The 14,444-nt window shown below is 43.1% G+C and overlaps 1 protein-coding gene across 3 annotated transcripts in view; it reads right to left on the bottom strand.

Moving 5' to 3' along the window:
- The window catches only part of LARP4B (La ribonucleoprotein 4B), a 95,520-nt gene extending 91,040 nt beyond the window's left edge, over window positions 1–4,480 (bottom strand). For 2 of the 3 annotated variants that reach the window (XM_066233233.1, XM_066233235.1), the window contains exon 1: window positions 4,210–4,479. The gene's annotated coding sequence lies outside the window, so the exon portion shown is untranslated. Of the gene's footprint in view, window positions 1–4,209 lie in introns of all 3 variants that reach the window. The other variant, XM_066233234.1, reaches the window with a different exon arrangement.
- Between the last annotated feature and the right edge of the window lie 9,964 nt (window positions 4,481–14,444).

The following is a 14,444-nucleotide window of genomic DNA, read 5'->3' as shown; positions in this document are numbered from 1 at the left end:
CAGACCCTGACAGAGGCACAAGTGATGCTAGTGACATCACTCTCCTGTAACCCTTCAAGATTAAACAGGAGCCACAACAGTGCCACCATAAATTCTGTAAAAAAAACTGTTTATAAAGACATTAAAAGGTTAAAGGTATAAGAAACTTGCGGGGGTGAGGGGAAAAAATAAATTAAGTCATTTTTCCCTGTTCCTAAGAAAGACATTTATATTAAGGAAAAATAAATCATTAGAATATTACGGGGAAAAAATGTCCATATTGGAATTATCATCTTTCTTTTAATAAGAGAACCTAATGGTTTTCTACCTTACGATTCCACATGCCAATAAAAAAATTCATTTTCTAATCACAATAAATCCAGAAGTAGAGTAACTCCAAAGACATCAGCCAGAGCAACAATAAGGAGCAAAAAGTTTAAACTGAAATAAACTTAACATCAGGTCTACTGAGTTTAACCCTCTTAGAAGACAGTGCCTCATTCACTGTAGACTCTAAAATAAGCTTTTATAGAAAAAGGAGAACTCTTTACAAGAATGAAGTTTTACAAAAGATCATAAACAAAACCCCTGCATCAGTGTCTGGTTTTTAAACAATGTATATTCCATAAATACAACACTGCTGTTTTTTTTCTCTCCATTAAGCAAAAGTCTTACAGGAAGAATAACTAGAATATACTCTCAAATTTTCTTGCATTTACCAATCTGAAAAGAATGGTTTTAAACATGAGAGCTCTACAAGAGTATAAGCATGTGTTAATGAAGGCATATTTAAAACTTGTGCCTCTAGGTGGTGGATAGAGCCTTGGACTGGGATGCTGAGGACCCAGGTTCAAGACCCCGAGGTCACCAGCTTGAGCGCGGGCTCATCTGGTTTGAGCAAAGCTCACCAGCTTGAACCTTAAGGTCGCTGGCTCCAGCAAGGGATTACTCGGTATGCTGAAGGCCCGCGGTCAAGGCACATATGAGAAAGTAATCAATGAACAACTGAAGTCTTGCAACGAAAAAAAAACTGATGATTGATGCTTCTCATCTCTCTCTGTTTCCATCTGTCTATCCCTGTCTCTGACCTCTGACACTCTCTCTCTCTCTGTTCCTGTAAAAAACAACAACAGGCCCTGGCCGGTTGGCTCAGCGGTAGAGCGTCGGCCTGGCGTGCGGGGGGCCCGGGTTCGATTCCCGGCCAGGGCACATAGGAGAGGCGCCCATTTGCTTCTCCATCCTCCCCCGTCCTTCCTCTCTGTCTCTCTCTTCCCCTCCCGCAGCCGAGGCTCCATTGGAGCAAAGATGGCCCGGGCGCTGGGGATGGCTCCTTGGCCTCTGCCCCAGGCGCTAGAGTGGCTCTGGTCGCGGCAGAGCATCGCCCTCTGGTGGGCAGAGCTTCGCCCCTGGTGGGCGTGCCGGGATCGGGTGGATCCCGGTCGGGTGCATGCGGGAGTCTGTCTGACTGTCTCTCCCCGTTTCCAGCTTCAGAAAAAAAAAAACAAAAAAAACCCAACAACAACAAACTTGTGCCTTTAACTTGGCTTGAGCTCCAAGGTCCCCCTATCTCCCCCACCCCATCCCGGTAATTTGAGAAGCAATCAATGTCAACTAAAAGTGACTCAACTACAAGTTGATGCTTCTCATCTCTCTCCCTTCCTGTCTATGTCTGTATGTCTCTCTCTACCTAAAAAACAAACAAAAAAAACTTGTGCCTTTAACATCAGAACAGCAAATAGATTCACATATCCAGGTTGTTTTTTTTTTGCAATCTCAAGGGAGCATCATAAAGGTAACATGTTACTAAAATTGTAAAATTGGACCTAGGTTACATAGTCCTAGTCATCATTCGAAAAGTATGAACATCACCAGCATGGCACTGAAATAAGAGTGAAAGGAGTTTCTCAGCCACTTCTTGGTTAGTAACATCAACCACAGGGCTATCACTACAAAAACTTGTAAATATTGTTGCAAATCTATGTATAGTAGGGTTACTTGAAGGTTTTGTTTATTGTTATTACTGTTAACAACTTGATGATCCCAACTTACACTTAAATATTTTAGAAATGCATTTTATAATGTGAATATTTCTTCATAAAAACAAGTGACTAAGAAAAATATTTGTTTCCAGAGTTTAACTATGTATGTCAAAATTTATCCTTATTTTTGCATATCATTTTGTATGTCATATTCAATAAAATCTCCAAATCTCAAAAATAAACACACAAACAAACCTCAATTCCTAGGAATATTAAATAAAATCAAATTTTTCCCTGAATGTGGTGTCATTTAATTTCAGCTCCTCTTCTACAAAACACATTAAAATAAGTGCTAGAGTCCTTTCCCCAAATATACAGTCTGTCTTCAGAACCTGATTTCAGATACATGTGAACAAGCAAATAGTAATTTTCTCTAATAAATTAAAATTTACAATCACAGAAATAATACTGGAAATAGTAATAAGGTGAGCACCATTTTCAAAATTCTTAAGAATCTCAGTAACTTAAATAGTAAAATCCCAACATCAACCTGTTTCAACAGTCATATATACATTTTTATCCATCCTGCTTTTAGAGATAAAGAAAATGAAGTATAAAGAGGGTAATTTATAATCAATAAAAAGCCACAACAACATTTCATGTAAATAAGTCATCTCACACTAACTTTTCAAAATACAGTGTATTTATTTCTAACGAAAAACCAGTTTCAAAGGGAAGCACACAAATCAAATTTATGGTTGAATAACAAACTTACTAATCTGATGCCTGTCAGAAACTATTTTACTTCAAACTTTGGTAAAGTGATTCCTTATAGCTTGATTATAAAACTGCCTTTCAGTACATTGAACATAGGCAAAAGGCAAAATGCCACAACCATCCCAACTTCTGTAAATTACCCAGGCTGTAAATTAGAGGGAGCCAGGCAGGTGGGGAAGCATGGAAATTGCACATTGCACATACTATGTATCTGACTACCACAGAGAAGTGAAAATCACTCTTCTCCCACCCCTCCTCTTGGTTTTTGCAAACTACAACTTAGCACGTTATTTCAAATGCGTTTTACATAATTAACACCACTTATGAGACCAGCTAAATAACAAAAAACTTTAGTAGGCTTACTTAACAATACTGTATTCGTCTTCAATTTGGCATTATCTTTTTTTAAAAACTCTCACTTAAAAACTAATTTTCCTGCACAGTCCAGAAAAGTATTTCCGTTCCCTCAGTTATCCAAAACTTCAAACTTCGACTTAAGATTAAATGGAGTACAACGCAGCCAAGGAGGGGCTCTCAAAAGCATAAGAGCTACGTTACAGATAATTTCCTCAAGTTTTATGTCAGTCAAAATTAAAGGCCATTTCACAAAAACAGAAAATTAGGGGGAAAGTAATATTAAGCGCACAAAGAACCAAATACAAAGTTACACTGAAGTCTTAACTCTTAATTAAGTTTACGTTCTGATTGGACACGATCGAAAACCAGGTGGGTAAGGGATTCCTGACCTGTCCCTTTCTCGACTGTCTCATGATCCTAATTCGAACACGGAACATATTCAGATTTGACTTTTTTTCCTAGTCCTTTGGAATCTGCATTTGCTCAAGAGTATCGAGAGAATGGGAGCTTCCCCAACACGCACCGAGCAACAGGATCCCCACTTCCTGGTCCGAATGACCCTTTCCCCTGCCCAGCCGGCCGGCCGGCGGCCTCGGGCTCCGGGGCGGAGGGCAGGGCGAGGCCGTCGCAGTGCGGGCCGGACCCGCAGCGGGGCCCTGATTCTGCTCTGTCCTGCCCAGACTCTAAACCCTGATCCTGTCAGGACCCCAACAGGCCCCCGGACTACGACCCCGGCCTTGCCCGGACCTCGAGCTACGACCCTGGTCCTGCCTAGACCTAGAGTTGCGACCCAGGCCCAACCCCTACCCGGACCCCGGCCCTGTCCTAAGCGGACCGCGGCCTTGTCCTACCCGAAACCTGCCTTACCCAAACCCCCGTACTGCCCGGACTCTACCCGGACCCTGGCCCAGCCTGTACTCTGGCCCTGCAAGCCGCCGCCGCCGCCCAGCTCTGTCCGGCCCGGTCCTGCCCGCAGCCCTGCCGGCCGCGTCCTCCAGGAAGATGGCGGCCCGTAACAAGCGGGCGCAGCGCGGGTCCGAGGTCCCGGCCGGGCGCGGGGAGCCAAGAGCGGAGGGAGGAGGAGGGGGCCTAGGACCTGCCCGCCCGCCTCGCTCACCTGTCAGCGCCGCCGCCGCCCGGCCGCCGACCGCCGCAGCCCCGGCGCCCGTCGACCGCGCCACACGCGGACGGGCCGTGAGGGAGGGGCGGGAGCAGGGGCGCGGCCGGCCCGGACGAGCGGCGGAGGGCGGCACGGCACGGGCTGGCGGCGGGCGGCAGCAGCTTCTTCCCGTTTCGGGCCCGAAAATATCTCAACCTCGCGACGCCGGCGCCCCAACGCTCCTTCCCGTTCGCATGAGAACACACAGCTCCCGCTTCCGGGACTAGGAGGAAATCCCGCCCCCCGCGCGCGCCCGCGCACACACCCGTCGGACCCGCCGACTGGCAATCGCATCCGGAGAGCTCTACGTCATGAAGATACGGCCTCTCAATTGGTCGCACAAGGCGTCCGGCCCGCCCCCATCACCCGGCCTCTCCGCGCGCGCGAGGCTCTCCCCCCCCACCCGGCTCCCGTGTTTGGCGCGGGCGCGCACGTAGCCAGGCCCCGCCCATGCACGTCGCTCCGCCCTGTGCACGCTTCCTGGTTTTGCCTCGCGGTCCCACTGCGATCTGAAGGGGCGGTGCTTTCCTCGAGACCACAACCTGCGTGCCCCACACTCCGGGACTGTGTCCTGCAGACCTATCCTCCTCTGCCCCTGCCGCGGCGGTCGGTACCTTTCTTGGAAGTCCGGGAGTCCCTTTAGAAAACGCCGAGGAGAAGCCTGTCGGGTCGCACTTTCCTTCAGTCTCTCCTCACTTCTCGGCGGGTCAGCTAGTCTCTCAAAGATTTCAGGGAAAGTACTGAGATTCGGGTATCTTCCTAAAAACGACAATATGTCACCCGCCTTTGACCCATTTTATGTGAAGGAACAAAAGCAAAGCATGTAAAAGTCCCTTAAGCTTGCTGCCTGATTTCCTGTATACCTGCTCTGATTGATTGACCGTATAGATATCTATATATAAATATATGAATTAAACCAAATTATAGGATTTAGCCCCTGTTATAAAGGCCTTCTGAGTCACACTGCCCAGGCTTATGGTGCACCCGTGCTTTTTGTTTCTCCTGATGTATTCTGCATTCTGGACTTAAATGTATCTATTGGGAATGTCACAGTATTACCATCAGTGTGGGGTGCTTCCTCCTTTGTGATGTGTTGTCACATCCTAGCACTAAGATACTTTTAAGTTAAATAATGATACTTATAACATTGTCTTTAAGAATAATAATCACGTAAGACAGATTTTTTTCTAACACTGCAATCGTGTACATATTTTAGGAAAAAAACAGCATTGAAAGCTCATTTTCCAAGAGAACCTCCTGTTGGATATGCTGCAAAATCCTTCTTGGATACCTCCTTTATGCCTATGTCAACTTGTTTTTTTGTGTTTTTTTGTTTGTTTGTTTGTTTTTATTGATTGATTTTTAGAGAGAGAGAGAAAGAAAGAGAAACCACGATTTATTATTCCCCTTATTTATGCAATCATTGGTTGGTTCTTGTATGTTCCCTGACAGGAATGAATCCACAACTTGGATATATCAAGATGATGCTCTAACCAACTAAGCCACCTGGCCAGGGCACTTATATCCACTTGTAAACCTCCGACCAAAACCTCTACTCTTGGCTGGTGAGAGCATCCTTCAGCCCAGTGATGTGTTCTACCTGTGAAAGATCAGAAATTCTTTAAAGTTGCTCACTTAAACTTTGCTATACAGACAAGTTCATCAATTACAAAAAAGACTGAAAATCTAAATGAGAGGAGAATACATTATAGTGAAATGACAGCTTTTACTTTCAGTTTATGTCGTGTGATCCTTCCTGAACAATTGACACTGGTTTGGTTTGGTTTTTACTCAATAACTTTTTTTTAATCTGTGTTTCCAATGAAACATTCATTCTTACCTTGGGATGTACGGTTATAGCATAAAACACATTTTTATGGTGTTTCTACTTTAAAAGTTAAGTTCAACTTTTTAAAAATTTATTTGTTGATTTTTAGAGAGAGGAAGGGAGAGACAGAAACATCGATCTGTACCTGTATGTGCCCTGAACGGGGATCAAACCAGCCGCCTTTGCCTAGCGTGACAATGTCCTAACGAGCTAAGCTATCTGGCCCAGACCTAAGTTCAACTTTTAAAAATTATTTTAACATTAATTTCTCAAACGACGTCAAGCAGTTACAAGTGCTACCTATGCTACCTCAAAATCCTTCGCTTCTTCCTGTTAGGATGGTTTAGCTCCTGTCCTAATTGTTTTTTGGGGGGGGGTTTTTTGGGGGGGGCGGTTCAAATTGCTTTTATAGCATGGAGGCCAGTCTTTGTTTCTGTTTCTCGGACTTCTCACCCCATTACTTACTCATCATGCCAACAGACATGTCCTTAAAAAGCTTCCTCACCATCCACCAGTGACTCAAGATCCTGTTGTTTGCCCCATAGGGTGAAGTCCACATGTCTTCCATAAATTAGGAGGCCTTACTTGCATCAGCCTGTCTAATCCATCTCCTTTCCAGCCCCTAAGGTCAGACCCCCCTAACCTTTTCATCACAATCAACTAACAAGCATTTCAAAGTCACTGCAGTAGTCGCTGGGTATGTGCCCTGAAGGGTAATAACACACAGGATTTACACAATAGGACCTTACCAGTTACTGAAGGGAAATCAACTGACAGTCATCACAGTGTATGATGAGTCCTGTTAAAGACCAGAACAAAATAGGATCCTGGGTTCTAAGATTCTGTTGCTCCTGAAGCTGAGTGTGGGACATCTTTTCATTCCTGAGTACTTTGGTACTTCAGTGTCCATCTGTGCTTTTCCCTCTGCCAGAAGTTCCTTCCTCTGCTTCTGCTTCTCCCTCTTTTTTAGTTTAAATTTTTTATTCTTGATTTACTGTTTTGATATGGTTTTGAGTGTCCTACTCAATTTAACACTCTCTACATACCACATTGTGCCCCTCATTCCTCTCGTAAAGTTTCTTTCCACCCCCATTTCATCCCCTTTACTCCCCTTCCCTTACCTCCACCCCCTTTCCTTCTGGCTATTGCTACCGTTTTCTAGATCTATGTGTTATGTATATATAATTTGGCTAATCCCTTCACCTTCTCTGATCCCGTTCCCTTTCCCCTTCCTTCTGACAGCTGTCTGTCTGTTCCCTATGATCCTGCTTGTGTTTCTGATTTTTTCCTGTTTATTGTGTTCCTTGGATTCCACATGTAAGTGAGATCAAATGGTATTTGTCTTTCTCTGCTTAGCTTATTTTACTTAGCACAGTAGTCCTCCAGGTCCATCCATGCCATCACAAAAGGTAAGATTCCCTTTCTTTTCCATGGCTACATAATATTCCATTGGGTAAATGTACCATGGGCAATGTATCCACTTGTCCTCTTATGGACGCTTGGGCTGTTTCCAGTTCTTGGCTATTGTAACCAATGCAATGAATATGAAGGTGCATATCTTTTTTTGAATTAGTGTTTTTGGATTCTTAAGATATATTTCTAAAAGTGGGATAATTGAGTCATAAGGCAGTTCCATTTTTAATTTCTTGAGGAATCTCCATACTGTTTTCCACAGTGGCTGCACCAGTCTGCATTCCCACCAGCAGTGCAGGAGGGTTCCCTTTTCTCCATCCTCGCCAGCACTTGTTGTTTGTTGTTTTGTTAATTAGTGCCATTTTTACAGGTGTGAGGTGGTATTTCATTGTGGTTTTAATTTGCATTTCTCTGATGACTAGTGATGTTGAACATTTTTTCATATGCCTATTGGCCATCTATACGTCCTCTCTGGAGAAGTATCTATTCAGTTCCTTTGCCCATTTTTTAATTGGATTGTTTACCTTCCTGTGTTGAATTTTAGAAGTTCTTTACAAATTTTGGTTATTAACACCTTATCAGATGTATTGGCAAATATGTTCTCCCATTGAGGGGGTTGTCTTTTTATTTTGTGATTGGCATCTTTTACTATGCACAAGCTTTTTAGGTTGATATACTCCCATTTGTTTATTTTTTCCTTTATTTCACTTGCCTGTGGAGATATATCAGCAAATACATTGCTTCCAGAGATGTCTAAGACTCTGCTGCCTATGTTTTCTAATAGGATATTTATGGTTCATAACTTACATTTAATCTTTTACCCAATTTGAGTTTATTTTTGTGAACGGTATAAATTGGTAGTTTAGTTTCATTTTTTGGCATGTACCTGTACAATTTCCCAAATGCCATTTATTAAAGATACTCTCTTTACTTCATTGTATACTCTTGCTTTCTTTGTCAAATGTTAATTGACCATAAAGGCATGAGTTTATTTCTGAGTTCTCTGTTCTGTTCCATTGATCTGTATGCCTGTTCTTATGCCAGTACCAAACTGTTTTGATTACAATGGCCTTGTAGTATAACTTGATATCAGGAAGTGTGAGACTTCTCACTTTGTTCTTCATTTTCAAGATTGCTGAGGCTATTTGGGTTCTTTTTTGGTTCCATATAAATTTTTGAAATATTTTTTCTAGATCTGTGAAGTATGCCATTGGTATTTTAATTGGACCTGCATTGAATCTATAGATTGCTTTGGGTAGTATGGACATTTTAATGATGTTAATTCTTCCTGTCCATGAATACAGTATGTACTTCCACTTGTTTGTATCTTCCTTGATTTCTTTTTTCAATGTCTTATAATTTTTCAAGTACAAGTCTTTTACCACCTTGATTAAATTTATTCCTAGGTTCTTTCTTTTTGTTGCAGTAGTAAATGGAATTATTTCTTTATTTCTCTTTCTCACAGTTAATTATTGGTGTATTGAAATGCCACTGATTTTTTTTTTCTTTTTTTTTTTTTTTGTATTTTTCTGAAGCTGGAAACGGGGAGAGACAGACTCCCGCATGCGCCCGACCGGGATCCACCCGGCACGCCTACCAGGGGCGATGCTCTGCCCCTCCGGAGCGTCGCTCTGCCGTGACCAGAGCCACTCTAGCGCCTGGGGCAGAGGCCAAGGAGCCATCCCCAGCGCCCGGGCCATCTTTGCTCCAATGGAGCCTTGGCTGCGGGAGGGGAAGAGAGAGACAGAGAGGAAGGAGGGGGTGGGCGTGGAGAAGCAAATGGGCGCTTCTACTATGTGCCCTGGCCGGGAATTGAACCCGGGTCCCCCGCATGCCAGGCCGACGCTCTACTGCTGAGCCAACCAGCCAGGGCCGAAATGCCACTGATTTTTAATTATTAATTTTATATCCTACCACTTTGCCAAATTTACTTATCAGATTCAGTAGTTTTTTGGCTGAGATTTTAGGTTTCTTTTTTAATTTTTTTATATAGAGAGAGATGGAGAGATACAGACAGGAAGGGAGAGAGATGAGAAGCATCAGCTCATAATTGTGTCACTTTAGTTGTTCATTGATTTCTTCACATATGTGATTTAATGGAGGCGGGGGGTTCCAGCCAAGCCAGTGACCCCTTGCCTAAGCCAGCAACATTGGGCTTCAATTCAGTATCCTTTTGGACTCAAACCAGTGACCATGGGAGCATGTCCATTATTCCATACTTAAGCCAGTGACCCCATTTTCAAGCTGGTGAGCCTGTGCTTGAGCCAGATGAGCCCACACTCAAACTGGTGACCTCAGGGTTCCAAATCTGGGACCTTAGCATACCAGGTAGACATTCTATCCACTGTGCCACCACTGGTCAGGCTTTAGTGTTTTCTCTGTGTGGTATCATTTCATCATCAAATAATGACAGTTTTACTTCTTCTTTTCTAGTTTAGATGCCTTTTGTTTCTTCTTGTCTGATTGCTGTGGCTAGGACTGCCAGTACTATGTTGAATAAGAGTGGTGAAATAAGTGTTTTGCTTATCTTGAAGGAATTGCTTTTAATTTTTGCCCATTGACTCTGATGTTGGCTGTCAGTTTATCATATATGACTTCTTTATGTTGAGGTATGTACTCTATGTTCCCACTGCTGAGAGTTTTGATCATAAATGGGTGCTGGATTTTATCAAATGCTTTTTCTGCATCTATTGATATGATCATGAGATTTTTATCCTACATTTTGCTTATATGATGAATCACATGTGTTGATTTTTTAATATTGTACCAGCCTTGCCTCCCCAGAATAAATCCCACTTGATCATTATGTATGATCTTTTAAATGTATTGCTATATCTGATTTGCTAAAATGTTGTTGAGAATTTTAGCATCTATGTTCATCAAGGATATTGGATTTTTCTTTCTTTTTAGTTTCTTTACCTGGTTTTGGAATTAGGATGATGCTTGCCTTATAAAATGAACGTGGAAGTCTTCCCGTTCCTTGAAATTTTATGTATTTTCCGATGGCTTTAGGCGACCCTGTGTTTTGGTTGTTCGACCCCCGCCGGGGTCGCGACCCACAGGTTGAGAACCACTGTTCTAGAATTATTCATTTACCCATGAATTAAACACTCAGCAAGTCTTTACTCTGCCTCAGGGGGCTGTGATAAGTGCTGGGAACACACACAGCAGCACAGACCAGAAGGCAGGTGAACAGTGAGGGACAAAGAGAAATAAGGATGGATGACTATGGAGTATGCACAGAATACCCGGCTAGCAAGCACATGGCAGAGGCTGATGCCAACTTGAGAAGGAGTCAGAGGAAGGATAACTAAGCCAAGGCCAGAGAGACAGGAGTGAAGGAGCTGCCAACAAACCTCCCGGTAGGTAGGAATAGACCAATCTGCTCAGTGTTTGAACATGGCCAAGCATAAAGCCACGCTGATGAGGAAGGGGTGGACACAGGAGCCCAGAGGGTTAAGCCAGGCAAGAACCCCAAGGGCCTTGTGAGCCACTTTAAATGTTTGAATTTGAAAGTGAGTCGAGATTTTATGAAGAGGCGAGAGGATTCATAAAAAGTTTTAAGCTCTGGAGGATCTCTGGCCCCCAAAAGCCACCCAAATAGAAATACAATAAGGAACTGGCTTTGTCAAATTAAGTGAAAATATCAAAATGGATAATGACAGTAATATATTAGAACATATTGAAAAAATAGTGCATGAGTTCATACTAAGAAATATAAATAAAAGGGTAAATGACACTGGAGTATAAGTTATCACTATTTTCATTTTATAGATGAGGAAAGTGAACCACTGAAATATAAAACAATCTGCCTGAGATTCCTGTGCTAATAAGTAGAAAGCTGGACTAGAACTCCAGATTGGGTACATTACCCACTATACCATAATGTTTTCTATGTTCAGTCAGCAGAATGGAAGTCCCTTTGTGGAAACTTCACATTTCACTCGGTGGAAATTTTTTTTTTTTTTTTTTTTTTTTTTGGCTATACCTTGCTTAACATAGCAAAGTGGAAGACAGATAGCTTTTTTTAAATTTTTTTATTTTATTTATTCATTTTTTTAGAGAGGAGAGACAGAGAGGGAGAGAGAGGAGAGAGAGACAGAGAGAGAGAAGGGGGAGGAGCTGGAAGCATCAACTCCCATATGTGCCTTGACCAGGCAAATCCAGGGTTTCGAACCGGCGACCTCAGCATTTCCAGGTCGACGCTTTATCCACTGCACCACCACAGGTCAGGCCAGATAGCTTTTGATATAAAGACTTAACCAGACTTAACCTACGGCTTTCTGATACAAGCCAGTCAGACTGTGATATCTGTGCTCTGAAAAAAACAGCTTCAGTTCTGCCTGAAGACATTAGTTTGTTCTACGGGTCCAGTTCTGGTTATATCATGTTTGTGAATGAAGATATGAGTTATTTTAAGTCTACTTGAAATTAGAATTCTTTCATTCTTGAAGTCTTGATCCTATCATCACATCCTAGTGTGTTTGCTGAAATGCAGCTCTTCTTGTTAAGCTCCCCTAACAACCCCCCTTAAAAAAAACAGGACTACTCAGTAAACCCCTATAAAGTCAAGTTGTAATATTGAGCATGAAGTTATTTGTTAAGGGGTATACAACAAAATGCTTATTTTTGTAAGTATACAAAAGAAATGCTACATATGATGTAGGCTGTTTTCTCTAAGTTATTACAATATTCGGGGGAGATGAGACATCTATGGACAAGACCGTGTATAACAAAATACTAAATAATCAAAAGACAAAATGTGTTATTCTAAATATAAGTGCTATGAACACCAGGGGTAGGGAGAAGAATTAGCTTACAATGTGGGGGCTTCAAGAACTGATGGGGTCCGGACTGGGAAGACAGCATGAGCTTGGCATTTATGAAGTACAGTGAGAATACTGGAGTATGGATCAGAGAGTGTGTAATAGGGAGGTAGCGAGAAGCAATATGAGACATGTGAAACTCAGGCTAGTCCAGGCTGGACTGTCAGTATCAACCAGAGTTTTGACTGCATCCTGAAGGGAATTGCGAGACTTTGAAAAGATAAAGTTTCAAAGTTCACTTAGAAGTTGAGTTTAGGTGACAACTAGAGGTTGATCTAAATATGACAGAAAAGGTATTGAATGTTGAGCCTTAAGATCTTTTTTTTTTTTTAAAGATTTTATTTATTGATTTTACAGTGTGGGGGGATTGAGAAGTATCAACTCATAGTTGCTTCACTTTAGTTGTTTATTGGTTGCTTGTTGTATGTGTCTTGATTGAACCAGCCCAGGGTTTTGAACCAGCCACCTTAGCATTCCAGGCTAGTGCTCTATCCACTGCATCACCACAGTCCTGGCGGGCCTTAAGATCTTGACTAGACAAAATCATTGGCTTAGCTGGTGAGGTTCGTGGTGGCAGAGAAGTGGAACCCTGTTCCTTTAGGTGAAGGGAGCTGAGACCCCACACTTTCAGGTCAGGTCATTTCCTAGAAATGAGGTTGATGCAGTTGGAGAAGTGACAAGGTCTGTAAAAGTGGTTGTGAGGAATGTGTTTGGGAGAAAAGGAATGTTGGAAATGTCCTCTTCACTACTCAGTCACTTTTACTGAGTCGATTTGGGGGATTCAGCCTGCTTTTCTCTCCTAAGGTTGTCACATATCTTATTAATGGGAGTCCTTCTCCTGCCCCCAAGTGAGAAAGGATGAGTCCCAATTCCCCATGACCTTGCTATTTCTTTTAAGTGATTGCAGTTCCATTTGGTATTATAGTAATCCAGTATAACATAATATCTATTTTTGTCTTTTTTTTTTTTTTTTGTATTTTTCTGAAGCTGGAAACGGGGAGAGATAGTCAGACAGACTTCCGCATGCACCCGACCGGGATCCACCCGGCACGCCCACCAGGGGCGATGCTCTGCCCACCAGGGGGTGATGCTCTGCCCCTCCGGGGCGTCGCTCTGCCGCGACCAGAGCCACTCTAGCGCCTGGGGCAGAGGCCAAGGAGCCATCCCCAGCACCCGGGCCATCTTTGCTCCAATGGAGCCTTGGCTGCGGGAGGGGAAGAGAGAGACAGAGAGGAAGGAGGGGGGGCGGGGGTGGAGAAGCAAATGGGCGCTTCTCCTAAGTGCCCTGGCCGGGAATCGAACCCGGGTCCCCCGCACGCCAGGCCGACGCTCTACCGCTGAGCCAACCGGCCAGGGCTCTATTTTTGTCTTAATTTATATTTCATAACTTAATATTTTTTAGCACATTCACTTATGATTGTTAGTCCTATCTATTTTCTTTGGCCAGTTTACATCCAGATTAATTATGAGAAGTATCTATGGAGACAGCCTAGAAATGGAATGGAGGAGGGGATAATTATGTTAAGGAAAATAGGAGAGTATAGTAGGGGAAACAGGGAGCTAAAGATGGGGGGACTGCTCAGATCAAACTCTTAGACCCTCATAGGAACCTGACCCCCTCATTTTTTAGGACCAGATTTCATATGCTTTTCCCCTCCCCCTTTTCTTCTCTCTGGACGATTGATTTCTCTAGGTCCTAGGTCCTCCCAAATAACTTATATTATTAGTAAGATCTTCTTTTCCAAACATCACATTTGCTCACACTCAAACCAGAAGTCAAAAGAGACTTGATCCTGGAAGTTGTTTCTCTTTTAAATGGAACAGTTTCTGCAAGGTGTGGGAGTTAGTTACCTTATCAGTGTTACTAATTAATATTTAGCTTTAAGTGCATGGGGAACCCTACACAGGTCATCATAAATATGGGAAGTTCTTTTAATTTTATAATCTAAAGACATTTTTGGAACCATAGTCTCCTCTCTTGGGTTATCACGTTGTGGGACACCAGCTGACATGTCATAAGGATACCCTAGCAGCCCTGGAGTGGTCTCTGTGGGAAGAACTGAGGCTCCTGCCAAAGGCCATGGAGGCCCCCTGGGAAGTAGGTCCTTCAGCTCCATCACAACCTT

Source organism: Saccopteryx bilineata, chromosome 5 (assembly GCF_036850765.1).
Source record: "Saccopteryx bilineata isolate mSacBil1 chromosome 5, mSacBil1_pri_phased_curated, whole genome shotgun sequence".
Classification (NCBI taxonomy): Eukaryota; Metazoa; Chordata; class Mammalia; order Chiroptera; family Emballonuridae; genus Saccopteryx; species Saccopteryx bilineata.
Note: the sequence above shows the minus strand (reverse complement) of the source record. Positions and strands in the feature narration are given on the sequence as shown.